Here is a 12,442-nt window from a genome sequence, read left to right as displayed (position 1 = left end):
TAGAGTTGGTAGTTAGTAACATATATACTAAATTTCACGTCAAAATATTCAATAGGATTTGAGATACGAGATATTGAACAAAGATGTGGGATTATATTTTGTTTGCGGAATGAATGTTCACAAAAAAAAAACCATTTTGTTTCTTATATCATTTTTTATTTGTAGTAGTTAGTTATTTTGGTTTGGAGTACATTTTTCCAAACACATTGTTGGGTAGATTGGTTTTCATTTCGAAATAAGTACGGAAACCTTCAACTGATGAAGGGTAACGGTTTCACAACTTCGTAGATTAGAATAAAATCTGCTAAAAGAGAAATAATAATGTACGTTAGAAAATTATTAGCCACGGATTTCTTTTATTATTGCTCGTATGCCTGAGATAGCTGATGCTCCAAAACTTTTTTGAACACTTTCGAGAATGGCTTCGTCGGAAGGGTTCTCTGTGACAATATCATCACAGTCAACATTGATACAGTGTTTAAATATTGCATTATTATTAGCAAAGGTTTTAAATGAAGACGCTAAAAAGGCGATGTGACGATTTTTAAATTTTTCATGCCAGCGTACACTTGGTTCAAATTCCCCGTGGTCCAATGCTTCAGCGAATTATTTGCTTTTTATCTCAGTATTGGTTCAGACAGAGTAAGAGTAATGCGGTGAATTCCCATTTCAGCATTGCAACAAAGTAATCACAGAGCAACTATAACAACACCAATAGCGCACAACAAAGTGACGTCGAAGGCGCGCCATAATAGTCACTCACAATAAATTGATCGAGTCAGCCGTTCATATATCACTAGATTCTGCAATGGGTGCTCTCGTAACCTTGTATATTTCGGTATAATATTTTTGCAACCTGCAATATTGCAAGAGGAAGAGAATACCTCTATACTAAAAAGCTAATCATATACAGTAAAGTCGGGCGGATGTTCGAAAATTTATTTATTTTAGSCAAAATGAGACACAGTTATCAGAGAAACACGCTAGCTCACTTTCAATGAGATAACTCTCATATTGGGCCATATATTTSAACAATTTTTGATCATAACGTGGCCTACACTATTGGGGCAAAGTTTAAGCCCGTTATATCAATTGCTAATTGATTTGTGTACTGGAAACTGAACGAATCAAATGGAATTTAAAATTGTGCTATATGGGAAGTGGGTGTGGTTATTGTCCGACTTCGCTCATTGTCACACCGGCTCCCATAAAACTTTCTGATACCATCCCGGTTGCAAATTTATAGTTATTAATTTATCGCGTTTTTACTCGTTTTAATCAGTACAGTTATATGAGGAATTTCATCCGATTTCAACAGTTCTCACACTGTCGGTAGGAACTCCTGCAATATTCGTACTGGGCCCGGTTCTTTTCTACTAAGGAATCTACATACCAAGTTTTATCAAGATATCTAAATTTTTACTCAAGTTACAGCTTGCGTTGGCGGATGGACGGACGGACAGCCAACCGGATTTTAACTTTTCTCGTCACCATGAGCATTTATATATACTACTGTGATGAAGTTGAAAGATGAATTTCGTCCATTTCATCTCCTTTAAAGTAATCCCCTCCCTCTGGAATAAACTTTTTCCAACCAATTTTCCAGTCATGATAGCACTTGGAAAAATACTCCGTTGTGATGGGCATCAGAGCAATTCAATTTAGATTTATATCCGCAATTGAGTCAAAACGATGTCCTCGGAGGGGTCATGTGAATTTGCTGAATAACCAATGCAGTATGAGATGGTGCATTATCGCACTTCTTTGTTCAATAAATTCAGATATAGTAAAAATTGAAGATTTCACTTTTAGAGCCTCATAAAATGACGCGTATCTCGAATTAATGAATATTTTGACGTGAAATCTAGCATAGATGTCACTAACAGTACTACCGACGTTCAGAAAGAAAAAATATTTGCCTATTCGAAAAAGACGAGAAGTAAAAACTAAAAGTTTAATTTCAATTTGATTATATCTATCTCGATTAGTTTTAGGTGATACGTACCATCGTTAGGTGAACAAATCTGTAAAGCCCCGTACAAACTGGTTGAAAGAGTATAAAAATACAAAACAACAAGTGATGTTTAAGGTAGGAGTCTGGTAACTTATGTCTATTTTCATGACTTTTTTGTAGGGTGGTTTTTATAGGAGAATAAAAATTACTTATCTTGAAAAAATTTAATACTTTATTACTATTATTATTGTGGGTGGCCCGGGTGATTTTGGCTCTTGATGTTATCGGAAATCAAATATTCTTGTTCATATATTGTGGGTGGCCCGGGTGATTTTGGCTCTTGATGTTATCGGAAATCAAATATTCTTGTTCATATGTTATCGGAAATCAAATATATGAACAAGAATATTTGATTTCCGATAACATCAAGAGCCAAAATCTATAGACCTGGCATTCTGGTCGGCACTACTGAAGTTAAATTTCAATGGTAAATAACAAGATGGCGAACTTAAAAAACAAAATATTTTTATTTTAGCAAAGAAAGGGTTGTAAAATAAAAAGTTAAGAATGAAAAAAATTCTCGTTAGTACCGACGAGAACTTTAAGTGTATAGAACAACCTGTGAAACAATAGGTTCAGTAGAAAAAAGTTAGGACCCGGGCCGACCAGAAAAGCAATAAAGTTCAACAACTCCGAGAGAGAAGACTCCGCGGCGCTCTAGGAAACTTGTATTAACTCCCGGAATATTTCGAATTTCTGTCTGAAATTTTCACAATATATAGACATTGTACTTTCGAATTAAGCCAAACTGTCGCCAAAARATAAGGATTGGAACCCAACAACAAAAGATCGGAGTCCAATTAAATAAAGAAACAAGTAAGAGTGTTTATTAAGCAAAATCGAAAAAAAATTAAAAAAATGTCTTGCTTTCAAAAAAAAAATGTATTATGCGAGAGTTATTCTATAGTCTTTGCAAAAGATTAATTATTATTTCATAAAATATTGTAATATTTTTAAGAGTGACAATGAAGTAGAGTGTCCAGCCTGACCATTTGAAATTTCGCTCAGAGAATCGAAGGGATAACACTTATTGATTTTGCGGTTAACACTACACTTTCAAATCAACCTCAATTTGTTGAACAAGGGGTAAAAGCTTTAGAAAATAAATGTGCATCATTAACRGTACCCGAAGTTGAAGTATTTAAAAATGCTAAAAGAAGGCCATCCGCAGTCATGTGTAGAAGTTTATGCAAGTGCGGAAATTTCTCTGATCGCCATTCACTTGGGAGTGGCCGGAATCGTTTCTTTTACATACTCGTATGGCTCAAGCAGCTCACGGCATCTGGTCTTTGACCAAGTATCCACTGGGTAGCCAGAAAATATCCAATTGAGAAATCGAGCCATACCCTCCACAGGGTTGTGCGCTGGATTTGGGACCCACAACATAAAGCACACTTCCAATGGAAAGGCACAATCAGCCTTGCAGGAGAGACCACCCCTTTGATGGCAACCGTGGCAAACGAACTAAGGATTACGATTTGAAGGCATGCTCCTGGAAAGTCCGGTCCCTTCTTTGGGAATGTACCACTTCTCAGCTGGCTGATGTCTTCGTTAGAGTAAAGGCTAAAATCACCGCCATCCAAGAAAAGCTATGGACAGGACAAGGACTGAGGCGAATAGGTCCTTGTRGCATTTACTACAGCGGCTATATAAAGGGGCGCAAGTTCGGTGTGGGATTCGTTGTGAAAGGGAGACTGAATCAAAGTAAACTGTCATTCATTCCAATGGATTAACGTCTAGCCAGAACCGCATCAAGGCTCAGTTTTTCAACATATCGTTGATGACTTCTATGAGTGCTTGGAGCTCACCTATGAAAGCTGTCCCCGCCACGATATCAAAATCGTGCTTGACAACTTTAACGCCGGGGTGGGAAAGGTAAGTTTCTTTGGCACAACAGTCGGTAAATTTGACATTTTTTTCTCTGCTTTGCGGGTTTGCAGATTTAACACTTTTTCCTTCTGGAAGTACCATAAGACATTGTTCAATTTATGATTTTATTTGATATGATTGTTGTTTTTGTGAAACAATGTTTGTAGTTTTTGAGGCGGACATATTTATATGTGTATATAGGTTTTTTAAAGATTATTTGTTCGGCAAAGGATGGAGTCATGTGTAGAGGTTCACGCAAGTGAGGAAATTTTTTCGAGTACCATTCACTTGCGAATGTCCAGAAACCGTTCTTTGACAAAGTAGCCAAAAAATATCCGCTTAAAGGCGAGCTAAAATGAGAAGGCGAAGCAGATCGAACGATTTAAAGGCATTATTGGAAAGGTGCCGCTGTTCAAGAAAAACGATGGACGGGGCAAGGACTGAGGGCGGTAAGTCCTTGGACCATTTGGCCACTACAGTGGCCATATAAAGAAACGCAAACTTATTGTGGCATTCGTGGTGGGGCAGAGACTCCATCGCCGAGTACTGTAATTTACCCCGATGGATGAACGTCTGGCCACAATCCGCATCAAATATTGCTGATTTGCGTACACGTCCCGAAGGAAGAGAAAGAAGATGTGACTAAAGTTGCCTTATCAGTGTGGCAAATCAGCAACTGACCACCATGCGCCAAATCTTGGAAAAGAGAAATGACGCGCATCACCGCTTTGTCGATTTCAAAGCGGCTTTTGACAGTACGAAAAGGAACTGTCTTTACGACGCGACGTCTGAATTTGGTATCCGCGCAAAAGTAAACCTAGAATTAAACTGAAAAGGTACCATCTTTTATGAGTGTGCAGCTAACGGCTAAATTTTAACTCGTTATAATTAAAGTTGAAAAAACTTAGACTCAAACTATTTTATTTTATAACATGTATTTTTTGTAATTTACATAATCTCAGTTTATCGTTACGCCATTGTATGTACAATATTTATGATTAATCCTTGAGGCGTGTAAATAAACAAATTCGATGGTTTTCTAACTCTGGAACATGCAACATATAGTTGACCGTGAGAAAAACCCAGTTTTTCTGGCGATGCATTGATGTTTGACTTGACAAAAGCAATTTTTTAATTTCATCCTAGTTTGGACTACACGTCATTGTGATAAAATGATAACGTCTTGAATTTATTCTTTCATATCATATGACGCGAACTACCAATGTATGATGATGGAGGGATATATGTATAGAGTACCAATGTTGTTGATGTCTGACTAAATGATCTTTTGGCCCAACCCCGGCCCGTTGGCCCGTACCGGACGGCAACATTGGCTTTGACCAAAAATAAATATTTAATGAAAAACAAAAACAAAACATAAAATAAAATAAAAACATAATATTAATTGGAATTGTGGTGACAATAAGTGTTTGAATTATAATCAAACTGTTTGATTTGTAAGATCAATCTTTTAAATTTAAGTAAGATGATTTATATGCTTACCACTTGAATAAAGATTTTATTTAAGCTGAGAACTATTTCATTCTACGAGAAGTGTTTCCTTCTACAAGAAATATTTTAGTCTGATTTTATTTAAAATTTTCACGTATTTATATACAATCATACTATCTTAACTATCTTAATATATGTGTATGTGTGCATGTTCATATGTATGTAGCACATTGTTTATGCTAAATGGTATGGGGTTGTTTTTAAGTGCACATGCACATTTGTATTCAATTGCCTAAATGCATATCTTAGGTCAATATGTTATCTTAAGTAAATATGTTTGTTTGTTAATTGTTGAGTGCATACGTATTGCATATATGTCAGTGCATACGTGCCTGATATAAATGTAATAAGCGTTTGTTTATGTATTTGTTTTGTACTGCCTCAGCATTGGCGAAAATAAGCCTGTTCAATATATTTGAACAATAAGGTAAAATGTCAACGCGGGAAAGTGTAGTTAAAAACGAAAAAAAGGAAATATACTATACATACATTTAGGGGTTCACTTAGTCTCATAAAGTTATAAGTTATAGCGATCCGATAACATAGCGTTCAAAGTTGTATTTGCATAAACTTATTTTAGTATGCAATCCAACAACAAATTTTTTAAACTATTGTAAAAATTTATGATTTAATGATGAGGAGATAAAGTCAGGCTACTGGTCGCCTTTTACACCGGCCATTGCAAACTCAAGAAGCACTTATTTAACATGGGCCTAGCTTCTTGCGCAAATTKCCGRTTYTGCGACTGGGATTCCGAAACTCCAGAACACCTGCTAATGGATTGYCCAGCAATCTGCAGACGCAGGATTAAGGCCCTTGGATCCATGTTTCTAAATAGGGATCACATCGCCTCATTAGCACCTAGCAGAATATTGGAATTAATCAATTTGCTGGGGCTAAGTGAGACGGTGTGAGTTAGTAGACGGCACAATAGACCCTAGGTCGCGGTGCAATCCTCATTCTTTATCTTATCTTATCTTATGATGAGGACAAGAATGCATGCAGTGATACCACAAAAAAATATTTAAAAAATCAACTAGAGAAGTGGTTTTTACCCATTTATAAGAAATAAAAAAATAAAAACAAAAATACAAGAGAAAACATATTTACATATTATTTTATGTACGCAGGGCGCGTTAGTAACAAGGCACAACAAAGAACAGCTGAACACCACACTGACTGAACAACACCAACAAAGAAGAACCACAACAGTTTACCGGAAGGAAAAAAAACCAAGAAAACACCGCTATTCTCATTTCGTCATTCTGTTTCTCAAGTTTGCAATGTCGCATTTAATAGTTGTTAAAAGTTACGTCCACTTCTAGTTGTCTTGCGTTCGTCCGTCGGTCCCACATTCGGCCCGATTTGAATGGTGCTACATTTGTGTTTATACCACTGACCTAGATTATCTTTCGAAAGCTTTGATAACATGGGAATTATTATCTTATGAATACGCTCCACTTGACCATTTCCCCTTGGTACTCCAGTAGTAATGAGCAAACGCTGAATATGATTATTTGTACAATAATCCTCAAAGGCGTGCGATTTAAATGCTAAATGATTCTTCTTGGATTGCTAAACGTGGTTTCTTGCTTGGTCAATCGTTCGATCACTGCATCAGTGCCCGTATCTTTTGTGGGATAAAGCCACACAAATTTCGAAAATGCATCCACAATTGCAAGTATATATTCTGCTTATACTGCTTTCGTGTCGCCGTGAGAGGACCAACATGATCTATATGGAACGTCAACAAAGGCTTATTCTCTTTATCAATGGGTTTTAAAAAGCCATCTTTTTTACCACATTTCGAATTGACGACAATGCAGGCAATGCAACTATACAATTTCTTAAACTTTCTTATCTAGTTGAGGAATGTAAAACTGCTTCTYTAAGCAGTCCTTTGTTTTCTTCACTGAAAAATGTCCTTGATGATGTACAATCTCAATTATCTCTTTCTCCATCTGTGATGGCACCATAATCAGTTGTAAATCTGAGTCTTTATACAGTATATCGTTATGGATGTAAAAATCTTCGTAGCTCCTCTCTTACAAAATCTTCCAAGTCCGAGAACTGGTGCCTGAATAAGAGCTGTCTTCAGTTGTTTGAACGAAATTAAGTCGTGGTCACACATTTTAAACTCTTCGTCATTCTTCATTAAGTCTGATAGAGGTTTTGCGATTAATACGAAATTTTTAATAAAACGGCGAAATAAGGCTATTTACCTCGTTATAAACCGTGAGGATAAAACCGCAAACTCATCCGTTGGTTTTAATGACGACTGCGTTGACGTTGACAAGTAAGTATATCGAGCTTACTGTGGATGTGTATGTATATGCACACAGATTGATCGAGAAAGAGGCTCGACGCCGTCCGTCAGTCTCTTTCGTCCATTGTGTCCGGTGTTCTCGTGTGTGGTGTATATGATGCCGGTGTGTTGAGTGTGAGGTGTGGATGATGAATATGGTGTAGATGTGTGGAGTATGATGTGTGGATGATGTAGATGGTGTGGTCGTGTTGAGTATGGTGTGTAGGAATTTTATATTAAGAGGGGGGTCAGGTGCTCATTTAGCCATCCCGGCCCCGGTGTATGACACCAGCGGGTGGAAGTCGGGAGACGCGGCCGCGATGATTGGTGGCCGGTGCGCTTCACGTAACGAGCTGCGTTGTAGCAGCGTATGATGCGGYCGGTGACACATTTGGCACAGCCCCCGTGACTCACATTCTGAAGTAACGTGAGTGTGCGACAGGCAGTTGAGGCAATGCCCGTGGGCCTGAGCAACTTGCTGCTGTTGCAAAGGCCGCATTTCCCTAAATATTCCACAATGGTGGAGACGATGAGGGCGTCGCCAGATGGGGCACCTTATCCGACAGGTCTCCAAAGTCCTCGATGTGGTCGATGATGGTCGGATGCCACCACGAGGTGAGGGTGTAAGTACCGCTGCAGGCGCGATTGCCGGCGTTGCTGCAGCCACAGTTCGGGGCGCTGGTGTAGGCCCGGTACGTGGCGCATTGTTAGCACGAGCGGTTAGCGGGGTTGCGACTGGTGTATCTACATCCATGGTGATCTGTGTAGAGAAGATTGTTAATTATATATATCTGTGAGATAAATTGATATGGGCAATCCCGCCACGATATGAGGCGTGAATGTGTCGTCGTATTGAGCGACAATTATTTAGTGATTTTATTACATCGCGATATTATAATTTGGTTTTTTCGGTTTCCGAATTCGCGGTCGTCGTTGCTTGGTAAAAAGCACAGCTTCACGAGAGGTCTGGTAAGTGTTCCGTTTTGCATACGAAGCTCCACAACTCGTATGTAACCATCGGAGCCACAATGTAGCTTTTCTATGCGGCCAAGCCGCCACTCGGTAGGGGGTTAGACAATCGTCATGAATGAGGACACAGTCTCTAACTTTAAGCGCTTGCTCAGGAGTCTTATAGCGGCATCTTTTGTGGAGATCCTTTATGTATTCGTCCTTCGATCGGCGGCTGAAATCATGATGGAGAATTTTAATTCGTTCCCATCGATTTACTAGGGACAGCGACTCCACGCCTGGCTCAGGAAAGGCCAGAATGGGTGCTCCTTTTACAAAATGCTCTGAAGTTAAAGCAGAGAAACCTGAGGGGTCTTGCGAGGGTACTGTGAGTGGTCGTGAATTGAGGGCGGCTTCAATTCGATTTAATAACTTCGTGAAATCTTCGTAATTGAACTTATAATTTCCAGCTACCCGTTTGAAATGGGATTTTTACAGCTGATTCCCATACACCGCCCATATGAGGAGCGCTTGGCGGTACAAATTGCCAATTGATACCTTGAGGGTCGTACTTTGTATGATATCGGGTAACGCTTGCTTTAGGAAATCCACAAGTTGCTTTTCTGTGGCTCGTTGAGCTCAATAAAGGTTTTGCCATTATCGCTAATGATTTTAGATGGGTAACCACATCTAGCGATGGAGCGAGCAAATGCCGCGAGAAAAGCCTCCGTCGTCAGATTAGTACATAGCTCAAGGTGTACTGCCTTYGTCGTGAAACATACAAAGACAGCCACATAGCCTTTCATGAGAGTGGGAGACCTTAACATAGACGCATTTACCAGGAAAGCCCAGCTAAATCAACACCTGTTGTGGTGAAAGGCAGAGCGAAATTGCAGCGTTCCGGTGGAAGTGCTGCCATAATATGCGTTCGCATCTTGCACGTGAAGACGCACTTCTTGATTTGCGGCCTAAAACGGGGGATATAATACTCTTGGCGCACCRTGTGTTACATTAGGCGATGTTCGGGGTGGAGCATTAAGGAGTGGATGTAATTGAGGAATAATGTGGGAAATGGAGACCTCTCTGGAATTATTATGGGGTGGCKTTCATTGTATGTTAGGCTCGRATTAGCAAGCCGACCATTGGCACGAAGCAGACCTTTCGTGTCCAGAAATGGGTTTAGAACTAAGAGTGAGCTCTTTTTGTCAATCGACTTCGATTCTCTTAGTAGCGATATATAGCGGCTGAAGTAGCCGCGTTTGTGTATATGCGATTAGTGCGACCGATCCATGGGAAATTATGGATTCCCTTGACTTTGCTTTTGAGTTGTTCTATGAATTTGAACATATAAGCAACTACTCTGARAGCTCTTGGAAACGATGAAAATCGTTTAAGGATATCGGTATCACGCAATAATGTGTAAAAAGTTGCGATTTTTCGACCTTCTGTGGCGATAATGTTGCGCATGGGGGATTGTGGACAAGAATCAGGAGATTCTATAAACCCACGGGGGCCATTCCACCAGATGGTGGTAGTGGCAAGGTGCAGTGGCTTGCACCCTCTTGTACCTAGGTCGGCAAGATTGTCAGCACTGGCTACGCGACGCCAAGTGGCTGATCCCACTAGGTCAAGTATTTGAGACGTTCGGTTAGAAATATACGTSTTCCATGCATGTGGTGGTTTTTCCAACCAGGCTAGTACAGTTTCTGAATCGGACCACATATATAGTTTGCATTTTGTCATGTTTAAATGCATTTGCACCATGGCTAGTGATTTGGAAAGTARCAGTGCGCCACATAACTCAAGTCATGGGAGATTTATAGTTTACAAAGGTGCCACCTTTGCTTTTGCTACTAATGGTGTGGTGTCACTTTGCGTGCGCACAAAGATAGTAGCGCAGTATGCCTTTCTGAGGCGTCACAAAAGCAATGTAATTCGATTTTGTGATCGGGAGAGTATTTTTACACCGAGGATAAAATCTGTATTTTTGTGATGGCTGATAATGCGGGTATGGACTCTGTCGTGTATGAGAACTGATCCGATATCGCATTCCATTCGATGCCTAGTTTTTTTGTTGTACTTTCCTTCTCGAATATAAGGAAATTATTGTCCAACAAATTTTCGTTTATAATAGTTTTGAGTATATTTGAGTGATTTTCCGTAATCTTTTTTAATGGAAGCCCTGCTAATTTGAGGGCTTTTATTGCCTGTGATAAGGCCTCGTATGCTTGTGGAAGATTGTGACTTCGAAACAGAATATCGTTTATATATAAGAACGTTTGAGTTTCTAACACTTCAGTTACCAGAGGAAATTCTGACTTTGTGTTGTCTGCCAATTCGTGGAGTGTTCGAATGGCTAGATATGGTGCATAGTTAACGCCAAATGTAACTGTTTGTAGTCTGAAGTCGCGTAAAGGACTGGTGGGTAATTTTCGGAACATAATACGTTGAAAATCTTTTTCATCTTTATATACGACTATTTGCCGATACATTCTTTCAACGTCCCCATTGAATACGTATTTGAATATATGCCAATTTATTATCAGAAGCATTAAATCTGGTTGGAGTGTGGGTCCCGTAAATAGAATATCATTTAGGGAATTCCCTGAACTGGTGGTCTTCGAGGCATTAAAAGCAAATTTCACTTTTGTTGTTTTCTTGTCTGGTATTACTACTGCGTGATGTGGCAGATAAAAGGAGTAGTATTTGCCGTTAACGATTTTCTCCCCTGGGCTTACTTCCTCCATATGATTTTAACTGAGGTATTCTTCTAACACACCATCATACTCAGATTTAAGTTCACCTTTTTTAAGTAGGTTTCTTTCCATACTTAAAAACTGCTGAGAAGTGCGAGAGTGACCTAAGGCGAGTGTGTTGGGAAATTTTTGCTTAAGTAGTAGTCGTACGACGAACGTCCATTTTCCGATCTARTAGTTGTGGCTTTGTAAAAATCCTCACAATACTGATCYTCCGGGGTTGTAACTGATATGGGGGGGAAGTTTTTCTAATTCCCAAAATTCCCAAAATAATAATTTTTTCAATTGTGAATTGGGGTACTCGTTTGAGACTTCCTCAACTTGAGTTGTCAGTGTTGTAACTGGTTCCGCAACTAGGCCACTTTGGACCCATCCGAAAATGGTATTTTGCGCCAGTAGTGTATTTGTGACTTTCTCAATACCTTCGATTATTATCTGTGGCATGAGATCGCTGCCTAAAAGAAGATCTATTTGAGCGGGGGTGTTGCAGTTTGGATCTGCTAGCTTAGCTTTAGGTGTGAAACCTTTTGCCAATGCTTGTTATTTATGTGATAGCTTGGTGGCATATTGGTTAATTGCGGCAAGACAATAGCTTCTGCTTGTATGCGCTTATCCGCTTTGGGGGAAAAGAGGGTGATGGGGCAGATTTTATTTGAGTTTTGAACAACTCTTCCGCCCATTCCCGTGATTTCAAAATTGGCCAGTTTTGTTGGCAACTGTAGCCTGTTTTGTGCCCTAGACGCTATAAATCATAGTTGTGATCCTTGGTCTATTAAGGCTCTGAGTTTAAACAGTTCTCCTCGGTGTTCGATGGAGACAACTGCTGTGGGTAATACTCGTAGTACCTTATTATGATTTTCGCTATGTAGCGTTTGGGTTTTTAACGCCTTTGAGCAGCATGGTGCTTCTTGTGCAGTTTTCAGAATTAATTGTGGCAACTAAACCTGTTGCTCTTTTTATGTTTGCGCTGTTTGGGGGTGAGCTGGAAAAATTTGCTATACATATGTAACATTGAATGATGTCTTTTATGGCAGTAAG

This window comes from Bactrocera latifrons, unplaced genomic scaffold, assembly GCF_001853355.1.
Source record: "Bactrocera latifrons isolate USDA-ARS-PBARC rearing strain unplaced genomic scaffold, ASM185335v1 scaffold_639, whole genome shotgun sequence".
NCBI classification, from domain to species: domain Eukaryota; kingdom Metazoa; phylum Arthropoda; class Insecta; order Diptera; family Tephritidae; genus Bactrocera; species Bactrocera latifrons.
The sequence above is the reverse complement of the archived record's forward strand: the minus strand, read 5'-3'. Positions refer to the sequence as shown.